We start from the raw sequence: 25,363 nt of genomic DNA, 5'->3' as shown, positions 1-25,363 counted from the left end.
AAAAAAAAAAAAAAGCAAACAAAAAACAAAACCTCAGACATAAGGTTTCTCTCAAGTTGGGTTCTGTGTTAGGAACATGATGACTGTATGCATTCCTTTCTACCATTTGCATCATCAACACATACACATACATTTTAAGACCTATTTCTTTTAAATCAAATTTCCCTTTCTTCATTTTTAGATCATGTACAGTTTCAAATTTAAACAACTATAACAACAACAAAACTCAAAACTTGGCAGGAAGGAAACTTTGAAGTTGAAATGATTTGGTGAGCATGTGGCAAGATAAACCTCCCCAGGCTATGAGAGGTTATTACAAAAAGGGACAAATAATCTTTAAAAATTATGAACACAAGTCATACCCCTAAAGGTGACATAAAATATTACATTCTGTGGATTTTGCAGTAGAGGAAAGCTGAAAAATAATAGGAATTGGAGTAATCCACAGGAAATGAAACTATCCATGTACTAAAACAAGGATAACGAGCCTTAAAACTACAATCTTGATTCCAGGTATTCAAACCCTAAGTCTGTATAATCATTATGAACAAGATTCTTCAACCTCTGAAATAAATTAATAAATACATTTAAAAGTAACTTTAAATTAATTTTTCATTAATAAAAATATAGTGCCAGGAATGAAGAAATAAGAGGAGAATTGACACCCCGCCTTGTGACTTACATTGGACTTAGTAAAACGTATTACAAAACTTTGTATAATGAAACCAGGCCACCTTTAGTGTTTAGAGTTCAGGGCCAAGATTTTGACAGCATAAAATTATGAGGCAACAATCCAACTTGTGTACATCAGATTTCTTTTTCATAATCATACATTTTCATCCATGCCTTTTGGGATCAGAAGAGTTTCGTGGCGCACTCAGGAAATGATATCAACTGTACTTAGTGGCAAGGGGTCTTTAACTAAAGAAAGAAAATGTTCAATCCAAAAAATAACAACAGAGGCTAATGAAGAATGAACGACTCCAAAAGTCAGAAAAATGAAGGCAATCTTCATATTTTTTATCCTTAGAGAAAATCTGGAAAAAATGAAAATAGTGTCCAACCTACTGTAAGAAGATTCTATTTGGCTAAAAAGTGACCAAGATGAACTTGAAAGACACACCAATAATTTATGGTAGAAGAAATAACCTTATCTAGGTCTGAAAATCCTTGTTCCTGTGAATATCTGTGATGAAAAAATTTTTAAAAAAGCATACCTTGGGGTGGGCATGGTGACTCACGTCTGTAATCCCAGCACTTTGGGAGGCTGAGGTGGGAGGATTGCTTGAGGCCAGGAGTTCAAGACCAGCCTGGGAAACATAGGGAAACCCCATCTCTACTAAAAGTACAAACATTAGCTGGGTGTGGGTGTGGTGGCACGTGCCTGTAATCCCAGCTACTCGGGAAGCTGAGGCACTGTAATCAATAATCCCTTGAACCTGGGAGGCAGAGGTTACAGTGAGTGGAGATTTCGTCACTGCACTCCAGCCTGGGCGACAGAGCAAGACTCTGTCACCTAAAAACAAAACAAAACAAAACAAAAAAAAAACCCTTTTTTTTTTTGAGACAGAGTCTTGCTCTGTTGTTCAGGCTGCTGTACAGTGGTTCAAGAAATTCTCCTGACTCAGCCTCCGGAGTAGCTGGGATTACAGGCACCCACCACCACGTCCGGCTAATTTTTAGATTTTTTAGCAGAGATGGGGTTTCACCGTGTTGGCCAGGCTGGTCTTGATCTCCTGACCTCAAGCGATCGGCCTTCCTCAGCCGCCCAAAGTGCTGGCATTACAGGTGTGAGCCACCACAGTCAGCCAGAAAAAGCATTTCTTTTCAGCTTTTTCTTATCTCATATATAAGGATGCAGATAATTAAGTCATTTTTATATCTCTTTCCCATACCACACAGGAATCAAGTCTTCGTGGAATCTATACTCTGAATCTCATACCCACTTTCCTACTCTAGAACCTCATTCTTTCCTGAGCTTAGCATAGTGACGAGTGACAGAGTGTATACTGCACAAATATGGACTGAATTAATGAATAATGGTGTCTGTTCATAATGTGTCTGTCACGGTCCATCATGTGTCTGTCACTGTTCTAGAAACTGAGACCAGTGAGAAAGATAGTCACTGGCTTCAAAGAAGTCCACGCTGGGAGACAGAAAAAGAAACCACAAAATATAATGCAAGAAGCAATTTGTCTTTCATTCTTTTTCCTACTCTTTTCTTACATTGCAATAAGTAATTTGATAGTTATTCACAGGGTGCTCTTAAAGTAGGAAATTCAAGTAACCCAACTTAAGGAAGGGAATTTAGAATAATTTCTCTGTGTTTGAGTGGAGTCTTAAAGGATATGTAGATGTTAACAGAAGAAAAGAAATAGGTGAGAGGTCTTTTAGGTGGAGGTGAGAATCATCAGAGTATGTTTTTATGCCTAGAACATAAGTATATGTTGAGTGGCCAGAGATAAGCTAGAAAAGTTGTCAGTGGTTAGACCATGAAAGAACTTCAATGCCACGCAAAACAAACAAACAAACAAACAAAAAAGAATGTTTATCTTCTTATTCTCAGTATAATTTGCAAAAAAGTTGGATAATAACCAAATTTGCATCATATATAGGTCATCCTCACAGCGGTTTGTGGTATATGAGTTCAAGCCTTGAGAGTGGGAAACTTTTGAAATGACCTAAGGGAAAAAGCTATGTGAATTTTCTAATCCAAGTTCAGGGCAAAAGGGAAAGGAGGAGTGCTATATTATTCCCCTATAAAGAACGTGAAATCTTTATATTACCAGTTATTGAGATTTGGGGGCTAGGGCTAGTTTGTTACTTGGCTCAAACTAGCACATCCTAAATGCTTCAGAAATTGATATGAGGAGTGGGGTGATACTGAAACAAGTAAAATATTAAATTGTGTGGTATTAGCTTAAGGTGAGGAGCTGTTTGTAGCCATCACGGAAACTGATATTTGAGGCTGAAAGAAGGGCAACCCATATTACAGAAGTTGTTTAAGACAGTTGCTTTGGATAGCAAAAAAGGAATATATAATACCTAAGGAGTATGTAGCTCAGGGAAGGAATTTAATATTAGAATGTTAGTATAATACATGCACTGCTTTTGGTGGCCTTTGACAAGACAACATAAAAGAGAGGTAAGATTAAAAAATAGGCAGGGCTCAGTGGCTCACGCCTGTACAGAACTTTGGGAAGTTGAGGCAAGTGGATCACGAGGTCGAGAGATCGAGACCTTCCTGGCCAACATGGTGAAACCCCTCTACTAAAAATAGAAAAATTATCTGAGCATGGTGGTGTGTGCCTATAATCCCAGTTACTTGGGAGGCTGAGGCAGGAGAATCGCTTGAACCCAGCAGGTGGAGGTTGCAGTGAGCCAGGATCATATCACTGCACTCCAGCCTGGGTGGCTGAGTAGGACTCCATCTCAAAAAATAAAAGGTAAAAAAAAAACTGATCAATTTGCAAGCAGGACTGAAAGAGTATATAGTCCGGAAACTAGAAGAGACAAGTCTTTCTAAATCTTAAAAAGTTATACCTAAAATTGCAATGTTTTAAGCTACAAAAACTTATTAAAACAATGTCGAAGCAATAAAATCAGTGACATGGCTGGGCTGTCATATCTATTGTTAAAACTTCTAAAGTGATTTAGAAGTGCCCAATAAATCTTTTCCCTTCAAAGAACAATGGTTCAGGGAAAGGAAAATAAGGATATGGCTCTACCACTGAAACCATATGGCTTCCAGATATGTGCAACTAAGTCAAGAGAAAAAGAGACAAATGTTTTAAAAAGAGAATTTTTTTGGTGCAGCTGTCAGCATATGGAGCTGTTGAACAAAAGGAAAGACATCAATTAAGAAGAAACCAAGACCTTGATTAACAGATTTTGTAATTACTTGATAGTTAAGATGACCCTCAGGCCTTCAATCTTCTGTGGGCAGGAGGCAGACTAGAGAAGTTGTACAGTTCACAAGGTAAATAAAAAAATGTACCAATGCTCACTTTAAAACGGACAGAGAATATAATGGACAAAGATCAGATCTAAGGACCAGGGAGAATGCTGGGCTAGGAAACCCTTCCCAGGGGATATAATTTAGGCCTAGTCAAGAAGCATCCCCCTACTCTAGGGTAGCGGGCTGTGAATACTGTGTGTCTTTTGCTCATTACCTTTCTGAATGGTAGCATTTATTACAGTTACTTTGTTCCAGTTCCACCATTTCACATTGGTTAAGGAAGAAACAATGTTTTTTTCATTTATAGTTCTCCAGATAAAGCGGAGGTCCATCTGGATATGAAGGACACACTATTGCACATCACCTCAATATAGAAACTACCATGAATAGCCCAGAACCTGATGCCATGACTATATGGAATTTTACAGCTTTTTCCCTTGGGGTAAAGATGAGCATAATTTTCATGCAGTAAGGAGGATGAACCAAATATTTGTTGACCCAGAAGGGCAGACTGTAGTGGATATTGTGATATTTGCTAAACAGTTCAGGTTCTCTTTTCCTCTGAGCACATCCTGGCTCCCATGTGGTTGTACTGGGCCATGGGACTAGGCCTGGTCAAATAGTTGTGATTAAAGCGTGATATATCATTTTTAGACTGGAAACTCTTCTGAGCACATATTTGGCCTCTGGCTCAGTAAATAGGAATGTTCAAGATGGAGTTTATTTTGTCAGCCCGGATCTCAGAGTGAAGAAATATAGAGCAGAGTCGCCAGTCATGATGGAATTTTAGCATGAACATGAAATAAAGCTTTATTTTTCTAACCCACTCAGATGTGCAGATCCTTTGATACTGCAGCGTAATTTATCTTATCAACCTTGGTAGATGCTGGGTCACCAATACACACACTGAATGCAGCTCTTTTATTAAGCATATAGAAGAGAACCAACACATATCTATTTAAATGAATGAATGATCACACACACTTGTTCTAACATTTACTTTAGGGTTTGATATTTTCTGTGCAATTATGTTTAGAATTAGAGTGGTTTACAGTGAATCTTGATTTAGTTTTGGTAACTCCTTTTTAAAAATACAAATTGACCAGTCAATTTTTAAAGTAATATTTGACACAATGCTGTCTGTGTTAATACGTATTTGTCCTCTATTTTTCTTCTCTCCATTTTCTAGTATACATGATTGATGAAACCCATGGCACATCTGGAACGCTGGCTGAAGTGAAGAATGGAAAATGTTAGCTTTCCAGGCCTCTTCAGCCCAGGAACACACACTGGAGAGATACTGCAAGAGAGTCACACAAGCAAGGCAGCTGAACTTGTGACGATGAGAAAGGCGCGGGGTCAAAGAACATAGTGTGTTCTGAGAACAGTGTCTCCAGATGAGAGAGAAGAGAACTGGTGAGGGATGAAAAGAGTGACATCACAGGGCCACACTGGGGGCTAAGGAGCTTCATATTCCTCTAGAAGGCAATGGAAGCCACTAAAGAACTTTGAGAGGAGGTGGAGAGGTGTGGCATGTTTCAGATTTGTTGGAAGATCCTGCTTTTACATTTTGCATATGCAGCACCACTTCTACCTTCCCTGCCCCACCTCCTCAATTCTATTTCGCACTATTATCTAAATAGAAACCTTCTGGAGAAGATGGAAAAGGCATTTGCCCTGAATCTGTTTCTTCAGATATAATAACCATTACAAGTGCTACTGAAAGTCTTGGTCTGGATTTTAGTGGTAGCTCTAACTTGATTCAAAATCATCGTTCAACAACTTGAGCTTTAAGTATTTCCTCTAATTTCTCAGAAAGAAAGCATCTCAGCTATCTGCAGCACAACTATGAAAGCAAACTTGCTTCGTTATTTTGTATAGTTGTGACATTCTGACATTGTAAAGACTAGTTTACAGAAAAAAAAATGAGTCCAGGGTGAACCAAAAAATGGGTTCAGGACCCAAGATATCTCAATAATGTGCTGCTGCTTTGTCATGTTAAAGTGGGGATGCAGAGGCCGGGCGTGGTGGCTCACACCTGTAATCCCAGCCTGACTAGTATGGTGAAATCCCGTCTCTACTAAAAATACAAAAAAAAAAAAAAAAAAAAAAAAGCCTGCAATCCTAGCTACCCAGGAGGCTGAGGCAGGAGAACAGCTTGAACCTGGGAGGCAGAGGTTGCAGTGAGCCAAGATTGCACCATTGTACTCTAGCCTGGGAGACAGAGCAAAACTACGTCTCAAAAGAAAAAAAAATTAGGATGCAGAATATTGCAAACTCATTGCAATTCCTACATTTTTTGTACTGATTTGCTATGGGTCTTCCAGAAATCTCAAATTCAAGATGGTGGTTTGTTTTCTAAAAAAACATAAAACTTACCAGTAGCCGCCTCTTCATGCCAAATCAATTTGACAATGCATTTAAAAAGCAATTGGTAGAATCTAGGCTATGCCATCTGAAGATTTGCTCAGGGAAATGAAATTTAAGTAGAATGCCATCAATTAATTTAGGTTCTTGGCATATGGAAACTTTGGCTTGGTACCTTTTCTACCCAAACTCAAACAAAATGAAATAGAGTACTTATGGTTTATCTGTATACAATGCTGTAAAGAAACAAAGAATATATTCACATTGCATAGTGTTAGATAATACTGTTATGTTACCAATATATTATATCTGAATGTTACTGTGTCAGAATGAATATGAAGCATAGTGAGTTTGGGGCAGCCTAGAAGAATGGATGATATTTGGGGAACTGAACCATTTGGGGTGGAGAAGTTTATGCATATGCTACTGACAAGTAAACCTGTTCATTGATAAGAATGCCTAATCTCTACAAATTGGTATCTGGAGGATTCTTATTATGAATTAACTGAATATTGAGCTGCTGGATGAGATCCAGAAAGACCCATTGATGACCTAAGCTTTCATGTCCAGCACAAGGATTAGAGCTGTATTTTGAGCTTCTGCCATAAATCTCAGGACCCTGGACTCCAAGAAAAGATTCGTGTTTGATTGTTGACTCTGCTTGTATCATTAGTATATAAACTTGAGCAAAACTTCAACGGACAGGACTCTAAGATATCAATCTGGAATCTTTTTATTCTCTCTCACCCTTTCCCCATTCTTTCTAGTCCATATTTTGAGTAGGAGCTATGAAAAAGGGGGAAAAAAATTGCTCTCAGCAGGAGCTGGCACGGTGAGGAGGAGCTAATCATCTTTTCTTCCAGTGATTAAAGCCCTGACCTTAGGCAAGTCTCCTGGACATACTGTCTTTTCTCTTTTAGGCTGACATAACCAGTGCTCAACACCAGAGTAGCTTCTGAAATTGAATACGACTCTTTCTACTCCACTTAATACTGTCAGTACAGCAGTTCAGGTCTGGTTGTCCCTTGCACGGTTGCTGGCCCGATTAGTGCAGCGCAGTGTAAAGATTACAAGTCCCTGTTCTGCTCCAAGTGTCAGTGATTTCATCAGCCCCTTCAGGTGAAATGCAAAGCCACAAATTCAGTGGCAGAAGGTGGTGGTGGTGTGAATATATCCATTGATTTCCACTTACAAAAATAGTTTTCTTTGGAGAGTGATTCTTTAATTACCCTTTGCTGGTGTCTAGTAGGCCAGTTTCCTCATGACAGATTAAATTTACCACATTCTGCTTCAATACCAAGTGAAAATTTCCGAGTCATTCTGATTATCTTTCTCCTTCTTTCTGCTGTGACCCTTCATTACCCCCTGTGGCCTTTCCTTCTGTTCTGTTCGCAGGTGCTTCAACTTTCTTTTCCTACAATTTTCAATTATACACCCACTCTGTTTTGTCCTTCTTTTTCTTTTTTTTTTCCTGATAGAGAGATACAGATGCTGCCCTCTAATTTCTCCTAACGGCTTGAAAGGAAAAAAATAGACAAGCTCATTGAGATAATTTCTTTAAAAATATTTAAAGTTTACAAATCCCAACGCTCTATCCTAGCACGACTTTTAAGACAATAAAAATTAAAGTTGGGACTGAAATGTTGGGTAGCTGAAGAATAACTTAATACCCACTTATGTGAAGAAAGAACAACTTTAGAAAATTATGTTTTGTGAATAGTAAATAAATTACAGGCTGAGAGACTAGCACCTCTGTGTTTACTCTCTCTACCTCATTTCCAGTTTCATTGTCCATTTGTATTAACAGAGCATGAAGCAACTTCATCTTACTTCTGGCTCTGCACCAGGTAGAATTTGGAGAGGTCATTAAATCTTTCTGGGGCCTCAGTTTCCTAATTTATAAAATGAGAAAGTTTGGATAAATCATTTCTGCCGTGTCTCTCAGCAGAAGCATTCTATAATTCTATGAAATCTTTGAGGGTGAAAGGATATTTTAACCACAGACATGGTTTGTCTCAAGAAGCCCTCGGTGGGCCATGGCATGGAAGGTTCTGATATGATCCAGCTTTAATGTCAAAGTAGTTTTTTTTTTTTTTTTCATTTTCAGCAGATCAACAGTGGTAAAGGCATGTGAGGTTTTAATAATACTTTGTCTTTCTTGAATCTAGTAAACTATATGCTAAATAACAGATTGTTTCTTGTTTCACTCCTGTTTCACACAAAAGCAAGCTCATAGTAAATTTCCTATTATTTGACTTGCTCTCACAATAATTTATCACATTGGGGAAAATGCCATCTAACCTCAACGAATTAAAGTCAAATTTGATTTAATCATTTTCACCTTAACAGAAGCTATTAGCAAGGCAGGATGAAGAATAAATTCTCTGTTTTGATTATTTGTGTTGAAAACATTTATTGGATTCCTTACCAAATTACTCTTTACATTCTCTCGCTGCTCTGGCCCTGATTTGTTTATTAATGATTGAGGTCATTGCCCGATTTATGAACAAAAGCATCTGTCGTATTTACAACACTTCTCATAAAAATTCCTGGTATTTATTGCGTTGCAGTGAAAGCACTGATGGTGATTAGTGTCAAGCAAGACTCTAAATATTTATAAATTGCTACATAAAAGTATCCAAAGTGTGAATTTTGTAAAATGTGAGTTCTGTAACCACAGTAGTTATGTTTTTCACAATAACTATTATCTGATGCTTACAATGCAGTTGGGGTGTATTGGATTTTGGAATCTGTCTAGAGTGGATATTAATACTTAACATTTATTGAACATCTGTTTTGTCCCATGCATTGTTCTAAATCTTATAGATGTATTAATGTATTGAATCTTCACAATAATTCCATAAGAAATGTGTTTTATTACTCCCAATATATAAATAAGGAAACTGAGACACAGTTAAGTACAAGGTCAAACAGTCAACAAAAGGAGAGTCAGACTGCTCTGCAGGGCAGTGTGGTAGTAGAAAACTCAGTCTTGGATGGGCACAGTGGCTCATGCCTGTAATTCCAGCACTTTGGGAGGCCAAGGTGGGCAGATCACGAGGTCAGGAGTTTGAGACCAATCTGGCTCACATGGTGAAACCCCATCTCTACTAAACACAAAAAATTAGCCAGGTGTGGTGCCAGGTGCCTGTAATCCCAGCTACTGGGGAAGCTGACACAGAAGAATCACTTGAACCCGGGAAGCGGAGGTGGTTGCAGTGAGCTGAGATTGCACCAATGCACTACAGCCTGGGCAACAGGGTGAGATTCCATCTAAAACAAAACAAAACAAAACTCACTCTTAACCCTTCTACTCCACAGCCTCTGACCTGGATAATAATTCTAGCTACAGTATTGTAACCCTTGTCATATGCCAGGAACTCTTCAAATAATTTTATAGCTATTACCACACTTCGTTATCACAACAACCCTATGAGGGAGGTACTATTAATATACCTATTCTATAGATAGTGAAGCTGAGGCACAGAAACTTTCACTAACTCGTCCAAGGTCACAGAGCAAGCAATGGAGCCAGAATTGGATGCAGCTAGTTCATCTTCTGGGTCTGTGTTCTTTAAGAGTAATTACTTCAACTTTTCTTAGAATGCAAGTGTTTTATAATTGACTAGTTGTGTGTAATTTTTTAAAGTATTTTCTCACTGGTACTATTTCTAACACACTCTTTTCTTGGTTTGGTTATCTTGATAATCTTTACTACCTTCATGATAGTAATCATATCTGGAATAGATTCATGAGACTGAATTTTACATTGTATGTAAAATACCTGGCCCAGTATTCTGACAAAGAAACACTGACTAATTATAGTACATTCTGTTTACTCTCTCTTCTTTTGCATATTAAATATTTATTGCACTAGGTAAATAAAGAATAGCTGTATTAGTCCATTCTCACACTGCTATAAAGGGACTGCTTGAGACTGAGTAATTTATAATGGAAAGAGGCTTAATTGACTCACAGTTCTGCATACTGGGGAGGCCTCAGGAAACTTACAATCATGGCTGAAAGGGAAGCAAATATGTGCTTCTTCACATGATGGCAGGAAGGAGAAGTGCCTAGTAAAAGAGAGGAAAGACCCTTGTAAAATCATCAGATCTCGTGAGAACTCACTCACTATCACAAGAACAGCAGCATGGGGGTAACTTCCCACATGATTCAGTTACCTCCCATTGGGGCCCTCCCCTAACACATGGGGATTACAGGAACTATAATTCAAGATGAGCTTTATGTGGGGACACAGCCAAACCACATCATTCTGCCCTTGGCCCCTCCAAAATCTCATGTCCTCACATTTCAAAACAGAATCGTGCCTTCCCAACAGTTCCCCAAAGTCTTAACTCATTCCAGCATTAGCCCAAAACTCCAAGTCCAAAGTCTCATCTGAGAAAAGGCAAGACCCTTCCGCCTATTAGCCTGTAAGATCAAAAGCAAGTTAGTTACTTCCTAGATACAATGAGGGTGCAGGCGCTGGGTAAATACACCAGTTCTAAATGGGAGAAATTGGCCAAAACAAAAGCGCTACTGGCCCCGAGGAAGTCTGAAATCCAGTGGGGCAGTCAAATCTTAAAGCTCCAAAATGATCTCCTTTGACTCCATGTCTCACATCCAGGTCATGCTGATCCATGGCCTTGGGCAGCTCTGCCCCTGTGGCTTTGCAAGGCACAGCCCCACCCTCAGCTGTCTTCATGGGCTGGTGTTGAGTATCTGTAGGTTTTCCGGGTGCACAGTGCAAGCTGTTGGTGGATCTATTATTCCGGGGTCTGGAGGATGGTGGCCCTCTTCTCACAGCCACTAGGCAGTGCCCCAGGGAGGACCCTGTGTGGGGGGTCAACCCCACTTTCCCATTCCACATTGCCCTAGCAAAGGTTCTCCATGAGGGCTCTACCCCTGCAGCAAACTGTTGCTTGGACATTCAGGAGTTTCCATACATCCTCTGAAACCGAGGTGGAGGTTCCCAAACCTCAGTTCTTGACTTCTGTGTACCCATGGGCTCAACACGATGTGAAAGCTGCCAAAGCTTGGGGCTTGCACCCTCTGAAGTGATGACCTGAGCTGTACCTTGGCCCCCTTTAGCCACTGCTGGGACATAGCACACCAAGTCCTGAGACTGCACAAAGCAGCAAAGTCCTGGGCTGGGCCCGTAAAACCATTTTTCCTCCCAGGCTTCTGGGCCTGTGATGGGAGGGGCTGCTGTGAATACCTCTGCCATGTCCTGGAGACATTTTGCCTGTTGTCTTGGTAATTAACATTTGTCTCCTTGTTATTTATGCAAATTTCTGCAGCCAACTTGAATTTCTCCTTAGAAAATGAGTTTTTCTTTTCTATCGCATCATTAGGCTGCCAATTTGCCAAACTTTTATGCTCTGCTTCCCTCCAATTCCAAATGGTATCTTTGTGAATACATAAAATTGAATGCCTTTAGGAGCACCAAAGTCACCTCTTGAACTCTGCTGCTTAGAAATTTCTTCTGCCGGATACCCTAAATAGTCTCTCTTAAGTTTAAAGTTCCACAAATCTCTAAGGTAGGGGCAAAATGCCACCAGTCTCTTTGCTAAAATACAGCAAGAGTCCCCTTTTTTCCAGTTCCCAACAAGTTCTTCACCTCCATCTAAGATCACCTCAGCCTGGACTTCATTGTCTATATACTATTAGCATTTTGGTCAAAGTCATTCAACAAGTCTCTAGGAAGTTTCAAACTTTCCCACATTTTTCTATCTTCTGAGCTCTCCAAACTGTTTGAAACTCTGCCTGTTACTCAGTTCCAAAGTCGCTTCCACATTTTCGGGTATCTTTACAGCAGCACCCTATTCCTGGTGCCAATTTACTCTACTAGTCTGTTCTCACGCTGCTATAAAGGACTGCTCAAGACTGGGTAATTTATAAAGGAAAGAGGTTGAATTGACTCATAGTTTCGCTGGGGTGGCCTCAAGAAACTTACAATCATGGTGGAAGGGGAAGTAAACACATCCTTCTTCACACGATAACAGGAAGGAGAAATGACAAGCAAAAGGGAAAAAAGCCCCTTACAAATCCATCAGATCTCGTGAGAATTCACTATCACAACAGCAGCATGGGGGTAACCACCCCCATGATTCAATTACCTCCTATGGGGTTCCTCCATAACATGTGGGGATTATGGGAACTACAATTGAAGATGAGATTTCGGTGGGGACACAGCCAAACCATATCAATAATAAATAAATGCTGGTCATTATTAAAATAAGTAAATTGATGAAATTTTAGACCTGAATTGAAACTTTATGATTCTGTGTAATATACACATATTATATTTCCTAGATGACATAACCTTTTCACCATTATTCACCAAGTGAACTTCATTAAGATTCCACTTCAAAATCCTTTCTCTGTGAAGCCTTCCACAGTTGCCACCCATGAATGTTAGGTGTTCCATTTTCTGAGCTTCCACAAACCTTTTCCATTGATCTCACTACAGCATGTATTATCATAATGATTATGACTGAGATGAAAGGAAAATAAAAATCTCAGGACCCCAAACTCACTATGGCAAGGGGAAAAGTCAAGCTTGGGAATTGTGTCACACAGAGTGCCTTTCATTTTGTTCCTGAATAGATAGCTGCAAAGATAGAAGGCTACATACCTCCCTGGGGGTCTTCTTCACAATTTGCTCATAAAGAAATTCATTGTCAGTCTCAAGATCTTTACTCTAAAACTTAGTTCTGTTGAATTTCACTCTGACAATGTAAATTAACAGCTTATCTTTACAAGGACAAGACAAAGACAGGACTAGGAGTCATCCCTCTGCTCACATGAGACAAATGCATAGTTAGCTGCTTCCTCTATTCTATGTTGATTTTCTCTTATATAAAAATTCAGACTCAGTAAAGGCCAGATGAATGCATAATTGACAAGTCCTCTACACTCTCCTTTCACGTGTAAAATGTGGATTCAGTGAACACTGATCAAAGACTCAAATTAATGCAACCATTTGCATTTTATCTACCTTTTATCTACCTTTCCCTGTTTTTTCTTTCCTCTTTCACCTACTTCCCACTCTTTCTCCTTTAAATATTGAAGTCTTCAAAATCCTCTTTGGGAAGATCACAATGTTCCTCCGATTTGGCATTCCTTCTTTTTGGACACATTCTCAATCTTGGCAAAATAAACCTCTAAAATAATTATGACTCCCCTCAGTCATTTTCCTTGATTTATACTCTTTTGGCTTTGTACCTCCTGGAATGTAGGAATTCTGTCTCTTATCCTTGGTAATCTACCATTCACCTTCTTTACTGCACAAATATTAGTCAATGCATATTTGATATATAAATGAATGAATGCATATACAAAAATAAATGAGTTCAAAATAAGAGCCATCATGGATGTCATTCAAGAGCTTTTAAACATTAAAGTATAGTTTCTAAGTTGGTTTTACCATTAAAGTATTTAATTCTTATGATATGAACCCTGAAGTGACTTGGTGTTTGTTTCTTCATAGAAGGATTTATAACCTGGGTGATTATCTTCATTGCAATTATTTCTCTAACTATAACCCAGATTTCTCAGTGTCTCCTGCTTCATCATCTTTAGGCTACCAACAACCAAATTTGATTTATCCAAGACTCAGTCTTCACGCTAAGTCTTCTCCAGTTCCACGGCTTTATTTTATTTTTGAGACTGGGTCTTGCTCTGTTGCCCAGGCTGAAGTACAGTGGTGCAATCACAGCTCACTGCAGCATTAACCTGGGTTCAAGTGATCCTCCCACACCATACTCATGAGTAGCTGGGACTACAGGTATAAGCCAACATGTTGGGCTAATTGATTTTTAGTTTTTAGAAGAAATGAGGTCTCACCATGTTGCCCAGGCTGGACTCAAACTCCTGGGTTGAAGTGATTCATCCACCTTGGCGTCCCAAAGTACTGGGTTTACAGGAGTGAGCCACTGCTCCTGGCCTCCTATGGTTTTAAATACCATGTGTACATTGACAACTTAATGCATAGTTTTTGTCTGGGCTTTTCCTCTGAATTTCAAAGCATATCTATAGCTGCTACTCGGCTTCTCTACTGGGATGCCTAGTGGTTATATCAATCCTAATATTTCCAGTGCTAAGCTCTTGATGAAATGTTCCTTATTCACCACCCATTACCCCTTTATACAACCATCTGACACCAGATGCCTTCCTCACTTAATAAGTGGCACCTCTACTCATTCAATTGCTTAGGTCAAACATAGAAAAATATTGTTGACTTTTTTTTACTCCATCCCCAGGTTCTGATGAAGAAATTCTCTTCCATATATCTTCAAAATGCATACCACCATCCAAAAGCCACCATCTTCAGTGCTACCACACCAGTCCAAGTTACCACATTCTTATACCCCTGTGTCTTAGTTCATTTTAGGTTGCTATAATGCAATGCCTGAGGCTGGGTATTTTTTTTAAAGGTTTATTTGGCTCATGATTCTGATGGCTAGAAATTCAAGATTAGGCATCTATAATGGATGAGATCCTCTGGCTGCGTCCACACATGATAGAAGGCTAATGGAAGCTAGAAGATCACACCGTGAAAGGGGAAGCAGGAGAGGGAGGAAGTGTCAGGTTCTTTGTAACAACCAGCTCTCAGGGAAACTAATAAAGTGAGAACCCACTCAACTCCATGGGAGGGTATTAATCTGTTAATGAGGGATCTGCCTGCATGACCCAAACCCCTCCCATAAGGCTCCACCTCCTGCATTGGGGATCAAATTTCAATATGAGGTTGGTGCAGACAGGTATCTAAACCATAGCACTGGTCACCCCTTTAACTAGACTTCCTATTGCTTCTATTGGCCTTTTGAAAATGTCAGTCAAGGGCATCCCTTTCCAGCTCAAACTTCTACCTAACTCCTTCCCTATGTGGCTTACATGATCTGAACCCTGCCTCTCTATGACTTCATTGCTACTCCCAGCCTTGCCCACTCTGCTATAGCCACATGGGTCTTCTTGATTTGGTTCAGACATGACATTTGTTTATTCTGCACAGGTTTTCTTATTTTATTCTTTTCCCCTTGATATTCACAGGGCTATTTTTTTCATTCCAATCCTTTCTATGCTCAAATATCCTTGCTTTAGAGAAATTACTCTCTCACCAAGGCCCTAAGTTTCCCATTCCATAATTTTCAAGTTTTCGCCTTATCACTAATCACCACTGAATACTATTTTATGTATTTATTTTTATGTTGTCTGTGTTCTACACCAGAATGTAAGCCTTTCAAGGTCAGGGCCTTTGTCTTATTCATTCTTGTATGTATAGCAGCTAGAATATGCAATCAGGATATGTTTGTTCATTTGTATGAATTCTTCATAGTATTAGTACAATAATTCAATATATTTTGCCCATGGTGATAGCATAAATAGTCTATAGGCTATCTGTAAGAAAATGCTCCTTGCCAACTTTCAAATATTCTTTAGACTCCTTTCTGATCAGTAATTCTAGTTTCAATCATGGGTTAGCTATCTTCTTGTTTTCTATTTTCTGGCTGTTTCCTGGCATCTACACCCATCTGCTTATTAGTCCATGGTATCTCTATAGCTGAATAAAAACTTCCCTGGGGAGGTGGCCCCAGACTTCCTACCTAGAGTATTGATTGTTCTCATAAACAGCCCTTGACAAGAATTGCCAGCCATTATGTATAATGTTGAATTGCGAATCCTCTGACTTCTGGTGTAGAGAATGTCCAATAAATCTTAGTCATTTTTTCCTGAATAATTAAAAAAAACGTCTTTCTAGGGGGTGGATATACCTGTGACTCTTTATCTGTTTTGTACTTATTGCCCATAGCCTGAAGTCACTCCCCTAACCAATCCTTGTATCATTAAGAATAAAATATGGTATTTTACTGGGACCTTTAATCCTAAATGGCATGTATGTTCTTGAATTAGTCTGCTGCCTTCCACTAGTATTTAGGATGATTGCTTTTATTGCTATTTACTACTTATGTGACCTTGGGCAGATTACATAATTGCACTTTTCTCATCTATAAAACAGTGATTAATAGTACTTCCCTATCAGAATTATTGTAAAGATTAAATTTAAATGATATATATATACATAATATTTATAAAGGTCATGGGTTGTGAAGTCAGAAAGATTGGGGTTTTAATGCAGGCTTTGCCTCGTACTAGCTATATAATTAGCTAATATTCAGTTTTGTAAGGATACTACTGGTCATCCTGTGGATGTTGTTAAAACCGTATTAAAAAACTTACATATAGTCCCAAGGTAATCACTAAACATTAGCTTCACCCGATTATGTCCATATTCTGTTGCTATTTTCATCCTATTTTGCTGAGAGGCCTACCCAGACAACTTGCTAAATCCTTGCCATTCCGCTTCCCAGGTAGTTAGACCTGTTCATGTATCTCCAGCCAAGTATTTAGGTCTTCTTAAAATTCAATTGTCCTGGGATGCCTCATAACTTAGCAAGAATTTTCTTTGTCCTTAAATCATTACTTTTGACTTCTTTCACAACACTGAACTCCTAGGTCATTGTTCACTCAGTTCATTCTGAAGTTAGCTGTATTTCTTGAACTTTGTGATTTTGAAAATTCCCCACCTTTCTCCCTAGCCACAGTGAAAAGTTCTTTCATGGTGCCAGTGAGGTCCAGCATACCTATGTGAGGCAGAATAATAGCCAGATAATTCACAAGAAGTTTTTAATTTTGTCTTAACTTATTGTTCCTTTTTGCATTGCCCCATAACATTTTAAATTATGCCCATATTCATTTGGAAATAGGTTTTTCTCTGGCATGACAAAGAGAACCTACTGGTAAACTTATCACTTTGGGTAAGATAGTTAATTATCTGAATAACTGCCTAAATAATTAGAGCTTATTCCTTTGGTTTAAAAATCTAAGATTGCATTAATTGTATACTTCCTTTCACTAGAGCAGGAAGCTAAAGAACTGGCCCCAGAAAACCACTCCCAGGATGCCTACTTTTCACGCTGCTGCGTGTTTTCACGTCAATACCTCTTCCATGGCTTTAAGATTGGAACTATTTAAAAAATGTCCCTGTCAATTACATGCAAACCTTATTGTGGTTAGTCTGTTGAAAAGGAATTGATGACTGTGAAAATGTAATGTTTATACATAAACATTTTACATATAAGTCAGAACTCTGAGAATGTATTTACAGCCCTTAAAGATGAGACAATTAAATCAGAGCTTTTGAGGTTTAGAAGTACAGAAAAAAACTTACTTTTTTTCCTGAAGACATTTTCTCCTTTGTTCTTTTTTTCCTCCCCATAACTGTTATACTTGGTTAGTTGGGAAACAGTATTGATGAAGACATAGCTTTAAAAAGTACTCAAAATCGTAAATGTATTCCTCAAAATTGTAGACATAACCTTCATTTTATTGTATTTGTACATTTAAATCACCAGTCATTTAACTCATAGTTTGTTCCAATCAATTCTAAAAATAGTTCCCAATTTTATGTCACATATTGACAAAAATAAATCTCGAAGGCTAATTGCAAAGAATACCTCAAAGTAATATCAAAATTTGCTCGGGTCCTTTAATTTTGAGATTATAATCTCATTGGTACTATTTACCAATAGCAAAACAAGAGTCTAAATCATGTGTAGAATATCACTACCATACTTCAATTTGATACGTTCAGAAGTCAAACTGTATTATAACCTGAAATAATCAGAGGTTTATTTTTAGTTATAATTAATCTTAAAGCAACAAAATATTGAAACAACATGAATTAATTTATGTTTCTTTTGTGGAGAGCATTTTAAACATTTAAAATATTATTGAGCAGTACTTTTAAAATTCTCATGGGAAATACAAATCATATGGCAAACAGGTTTTTTGAGATACTATGATCATTAAAGAATTGCAAAGATAGTGTCTTCTATCTTACAGAAGAGATAATACATGGAGTAAAATGCATACCTGTCTTAATGGATAAGTCGGTAAATTAACTTCTTATAATTATCTCCCTAAGTGTCTTTTTCCTTTGACCATTGTTTTTGCAGTACCACTCACTTTCATGAGTAGATTAGGACTTGTTTCCTAAAGACAAGTAGATTAGTTTCCACTTACATCATTCCTTTCATCTGAACATCTTTAAAGTCTGTTTAATTATCTCATTTTACAGATAAAGCATCAGAACTCTGAAAGTTTAAATAACTTGTCCAGGCTGACAGAGATAGTCAGAGACAATCAGCTGAAGAATCATGAATATCTGGAAATGCGTTGTGTTGTCCAAACACAAGATATTGCTATCATTCTCCATAAGCTTGAATTTCACATACTGTACTTCCCAAGGCAAGATGACCGACTGTGCTTGATAAACTGCAGTGTATATATAATCAGTATTCATTCAAAAGAACTATCTGGTTGTCAGTGGAATGCTGTTCTGTGTACATCTACCAAAACCACAGCCGTAACATGTGTGAAATAATTAAACTTCAAGCAAGCTGTACCTCAGAGCACTCCAGATCCAGTATTATTTAGATGGACACAGAGGTAGAAAATAAACGTAGTTTTGGGGATCGAAATGTCCCCACTATGCATCCTGGAAATGTTTTGTAATCTTAAAACAATTAAAGTGGACTGACAACCTGATTGGCAACTGTGTTTTGTTTCTCTTTCTTCTCTTAGGAGAATTCACTATATGCTCAGATTACCTGAATTGTTCTTTGGTGGCAATTTACTCTGGCCTTTGGTGTGAAGACAAAATTCTTCATCAAATTTATTTTCAAATCTTCAAATATTAATTTTAAAGGGCAAAAATGACATGATTAAATGAAAAAATAGTAATGAAATTGAGGCCACCTATAAATACCTGGTAATTTTTGGTGATACCACTATGAAATATTAAATGATTTCCAGTGGCAGTGATAATCTCTTAAGTCCTATGCCTCATCCCATTTCTTTGTGTTTTGTATTTATTGGGGATAGGGAGAGGTGGTTACAGTGCTATGTAATTCTACTGTCTTTTTTAATTCCTACATGCCCTTTGATAACTACTATGTGATGCTGGGGCTGAGAACTTGCCAACTCTATTTCCTATGATTCTTTGGTTCTTTTAAGAGACAGCAGATATGAGAAACAGAAAGAGGGGATAAGCCGTCCTCTTTTCTATTTCTCTTTATCTCTCTCCCTTGTGTTGTCTCTCATTCTGGGAGTGTTTCTGGAAGTGACTCAATTACTTCTATGATCCTAATTTTCGAGACAGTGTCTCCTCCTCCCAGGTCCCTTTTTAACGGGCTCTTGTACAAAATGGCCATGATGACAGTAATTCAAGTTATCTGTAGGGTCAAAACTGTAGACTTTCCTTCACTATGTTGATATGGTTACCGTTCTTGTTTAGGGACCAACCTGCCCAAAATCAAAGGCCAGGAATGAATTGCTGTATAGCCCTGATCCCAGGGGAATCAGTTGGCCCGGTGCAATTATTTCAGTTAGCCTTCTTTCATCATGGAAATGACTTGAATAAAAACCTATTCTGGATGTGGACTTGCTTTTGCTGTCACAATCCTGCTGCCATCACCATCATCCATTGATTATTGGAATGCCTTTTTCAAAATTGATATGCACCATGCAATAATGCTTTAGACCAAGGAATTTATTTTACATCAAAGGAATTACAGCAGTATGACATGGATAAAAGGAGAATGGTCAGGCAAGAAAAAAAATTCAAAAGAATTTACTATATATTCAAAAATCATGCTATCGAAGTAAGGAAAAATGTCCATGACTATTACAGTCCTCGTTTATGGTACAGTTACACATTGCATATAGTCATGGGGACAAGTTCTGAGAAATGTGTCACTGAGCAATTTTGTCATTGTGCAAACATCACAGAGTGTGCTTACACAAACTCAGATGGCACAGTGTACTATACACCTAGGCTATATGCTATACTCTGTTGCTCTGGGTGAGCCAGTGAGTAAGTGGTGAGTGAGTATGAAGGCCTGGGACACTACTGTACAGTACTATAGGCTTCATAAACATTGTACGCTCAGTCAACACTCAGTTTATTTCATTTTTTTTCAATAAATTAACCTTAGCTTATTGTAACTTCTTTACAAACTTTTTAATATAAAAAATTGACTCTTTTGTAGTAACAATTAGCTTAAAATATAAACATAATGTATAGCTATACAAAGATACATTCTATCATTATATCCTTATTCTATAAACTTTTCCTTATTTTAAAAAATTTTTATTCTTTAATTTTTTTTTTTTTTTACTTTTTAAAATTGTATGTTAAAAACTAGGACACAAACACACACATTAGCCTAGACCTACACAGGGTCAGAATTATTGATATTGGTCTTCCACCTCCACACCTTGTCACACTAGAAGGTCTTTAGGGGCAATAACATGCATCCAGCTGCCATCTCCTATGGTAACAATACATTCTTCTGGATGTTTCCAGAAGGACCTGACTGAGGATGTTTTACAGTTAACTTTTTTTAAGTGTATATAAGTAGGACTACACACTAAAGATAAAAAGTATGGTACAGTAAATACATAGGCCAATAACATAGTTGTTTATTTTAATTATCAAGTATTAGGCACCGTATATAATTATATGTGCTGGTCTTTTGTATGACTGGCAGCACAGCAGGTAAATTTACACTAGCATCATCAGAAATATGTGAGTAATGCATTGCACTATCATTTGATTATGCCTACAAATTCACTAAACAATAGGAATTTTTCAGCTTCATTATCCTTTTATGGAACCACTGTGTGGTCCATTGTGAAATGTCCTGAAATGTTATTACACAGCATATTATTGAAGTTATGATCTGCCTTCTTCTACTCCACATTCCCTTTGACTTTAGTAAGTACCTTTCAGTTGGTCACGGTTCCTTGTCTATTGGGTGACTCAAAATTTCAGTCTTAAAGATTCTATAACATTAGTATTCGTACTTATATTGTGCTGCTGCAGTTTTCATTAATTTTTATCATGGGACATTGGAGTACTTAGAGGTACCCCAGATGATTTCCTGCATTCAGACTTTCTCCTCCATTCCTTCGTTAGGTAGAAAAAATGCAATTTTCTATTAATTATCAGAATCCATCACCAGATCCGGTGTACTAACACACTTTTTGCCCTAGGCTCACTGACATCAGAAGCCTAAAATGGCCAATTTAATAGACTCACTGTGTTTCCTGATGGAAGCATATTTCTTTGGGAAACTAACATCTCTAAACCAAACAGAGCTGTCAGTTGCAAGAATGAGAAGGGCAAAATTTACTAATGGATAGTTCAGAGTAATAGGAAAAAGAGTTAGTTCTATTTCTACTTTGATTCCCAGCCCATTGAAGCTTAGATATTAGAGAAATAGAAACCTTATGTATGACTTAGAATATATACCACATCCTGGAGGGCATTTCTCCAAATCTTCAAGGTGTTGTCATGCATTTGGTGCTGTAACTAATACTTCAAGTGGCCAATCCATTATTCTGTCAGGCTAGCTGCTTCAGGGTGATGGGCAGCATGGCAAGACCAGTAAATTCCACGAACGTGAGCCCATTTCCACAATTCAATTGCTATAAAAATGAGTTTCCTGTTGAGAAACAATGACAGGTGGAATAGTCAGATGGTGAATAAAGCATTCTGTAAGTCCACAGTGGTGGTTTTGGCAAACGCATTAAGGCAAGGAAGGTAAATCTATATTGAGAGTAAATATCTGTTCCAGGGGAACTTAACTCAAGCTCTGTTCCTTTTATGATGGAAGTGGTGAAATGTAACCAGCCTGCCACTAGGTAAGTCGCATGGGAATCTCTACCAGATAGGGAATGCTACTATATATGGGGTCTCAATTTTGGTCTCTGCAATAGGCCAGGTAGACACTTGACAGTGGACATAGCCAAATTGGCCTTGATAAGTGGGAGCCTGTGCTTCTGAGACATATGTAGCCTCCATCCTTGTTACCATGGTACTTTGTTCATAGTCCTATTGGGCAAGAACAAGGGTGGCTGGAGAAGAAGTGTGACTAATACTCAAATGGGTTTAGTTGAATATTAAGACTTTCCTCTGCTATGGTGCTTTTTGGTGAGCCTTCACATGGGACATAAATATCTTTATACTCTCTAACCAATCAGAGAAATCCACATTTATGTTTTTCCCACAGGATTTCTTGCCACCAATTTTTCAGTTGTGTCTCTTTCGAGTTCCTGACCACCCAACCACCATTACTCATGAATCGATGCAGATACATACCTCTTGATATCTCTGCTTTCTACCATAATTAACAGCCACGCACACTAATTGAATTTCTGCTGACTGGCAGATTTTCTTTCACCACTCTCCTTCAAAGTTATTCTTGAGTGGGACTGTGGTGCTATAGCCTTCCACTTCCAAGTAGTGCCAGCATATCATGGAGAACCATCTGTAAACCAGGACACAGTTTTCTTCTGTCAGTGTGTTATGAGAAACTCTCTAAGCAGTCATAAGTATGGGTTGAAAGAGAGGAGGTAATGTGGTAGGTAGGAACCACGGATACCTAAGCCACTTGCTCATATAATTTTATTGCTCACTTGGGACTTACTCAAGCTCATTCTTGTAGATAACACTTCCACTTGATGACGGCATGCTTACCCAAATTGCTGGTTGGGTGAGACAACACTGCCTTTATAATGGGAATTTCAGATTATACTGTAATATGGTGTGCCACAGCTAAAAGTTGAGTATCTATTAGGTCTCAGGAAGAAACCAGAAGCTGTTTCTCAAAGGAGAATAAATGTCTTCCAGAGCATAATTTTGTGCCAAAATTCTGAATCTATGAATTGTATAAGGGCATACCATGGTATTGCTGCTGCCATAGTCACTTAATATACCATCAGATCTGCCAGTTAATATGTGACATTAAGAGGCATGTAATGCACCCATATGTTCATCACAGTGCCATTCACAATAGCAAAAGCATGGAATCAACCTAGGTGCCCATCAGCAATGGATTGGACAAAGAAAATGTGCTACATATACACCATAGAATACTATGCAGACATAAAAAGGAACAAAAGCATGCCCTTTGCAGCAACATGGATGCAGCTGGACACCATTGTCCTAAGCAAATTAACATAGAAACAGAAAACCAAATACAGAAAACATGTTCTCTCTTGTAAGTGGGAGCTACACATGGTACACATGGACATAAAGATTGGAACAGGCTACACTGGGGACTACTATAGTAGGAGAGAGTGAGCCAGACAACGGCTGAAAAATTACCTCTTGGGTGCTGTGTTCACTACTTGGGAAATGGGTTCAATCTTACCCTAAACCTCAGCATCACACAATATATCTTCATTACAAACCTGTACATGTACACCCTGATTCTAAAATAAAAGTTGAAAAAGAAAAAAAAATAGGTTTGTAAAAGTAATCCACATGGAGAGAGAGACACATATGGGGAGACACAGAGAGAGAGAGAGACAAAGAGAGAGAGAGAGAGAGAGAGATACTGAGAAAGAGAAAGAGAGGCCAGTCTTCCATCCATTCTCACCAAAGCACCAGACCTGGAGTGAAGCTGCCATCTTGGATGTTTTATCCCCACCTCTGTCTGACTGCAACCTCATGAGTGACGATAACTCACACCAGGTGGAGACTAAGAACTGCCCAGAGGAGTGCTGCCTGAATTCCTGATCCACAGAAGTGTAAGAAAATCAGGATTGCTATTTTAAGCTAATAAGTGGTAGTGTGAAAATTGATTAAGTTGCTTTTTGGGGTGTTGGTGGGTCCCATATAAGAAGCCCCTCAAAAAAATTTTTTACTCATTATATCAACAAAATCCTGGCTTTTCTATTTAGTCTTACTTTCAAATCATCTCACTCATTGTGAGAATATGTCAGATTGTCAGCTACTATTTCTTTCAGAATATATGCTCCTCCTCATATCTAGTTTTGAATAACTTAATAAGGCAGCAAAGTGTAGTCTGTTAGCTAATCATATAAACATTGACTGAATTGATAGTAAAAACATCTCCGAAGTATTATTTGTTATTGGTTTAAATAAAGCAAGTATGGTAATATAATGATTCGAAATTCAATTCATAACTTCTTAAGTACATAGAAAAAAATCACGAATTCCTCTTGCTTTAATACATGCTTTCAGCAGGAAGTTTAAAGGAATCTTTATTTCCGCATCTTTACACAGGTATAGAATGTTTTCAACCCAATCAAGTGTCCTAAGTATTCTAAGTATACATTACTAATTTGTGTAAAAGTGTCTAAAAGACACTTCAGATAGGCAGAGCTGCACAGTCAATAAAACTAATTTTAATAAAAGCATTACTATGAGAACATAGCTTGTTCAGGTGAAAATTTATAGAAAGGGAATTTCTTTTCATTCAAGGTACATAAGCTTTACTCATTTTGCCAGACTGCATCCAGATACAGTCTTTAGTTATTTGGAAATTAGAAAAAATAATACTATAGTGGTTTTTTGGTGTAAAATTTTACATGCTTGTCATTATTAATGAATAAGAATTTTAAAAGAAATAAAAAATCAGCTAGATTCTCTTCATGGAGAGGTAGCTACTATTGGCATTTTTATAAACCTCCCTTTCTACATCTATCCTGGTATAATGGAATGCTTTTGTGTTCCCTGCACCTTGCAATTTACCTGCTATAGATGCTGCTCTGTAACTACTATTCTTGTATGGACATTTATTAAGAATTAGTTTCTTACCACAGCCAGGTAGATTTACTGTGTCACTCGGCAATTCATGCTTACCTTCTAAGGAAATGCTTGCTCTCTTCCCCTTAATCAATAGCTAAAACCTACTTCAGGATCCCGACTTCTGAACTTAATTGTATCAACTCCCTCAACTATTCTTCATTTCTATTGTATGTCCTTTTCCTTCGTATTTGGATTATATAACTACTATGACATTGCTTGTTGTATTAGTCTAGAAGCTCTACTAATAAGTTAGGCTCTAGCTTATTAAATGAAACTAAGAATTAGTTGATTATTAAAAAAGATATATTTTTATTTTAATTGATGAATAGTATTCTGTTGATTAGATATTCCAT

Source organism: Macaca mulatta, chromosome 1 (assembly GCF_049350105.2).
Source record: "Macaca mulatta isolate MMU2019108-1 chromosome 1, T2T-MMU8v2.0, whole genome shotgun sequence".
NCBI classification, from domain to species: Eukaryota; Metazoa; Chordata; class Mammalia; order Primates; family Cercopithecidae; genus Macaca; species Macaca mulatta.
This window is presented reverse-complemented; position numbering follows the sequence as displayed.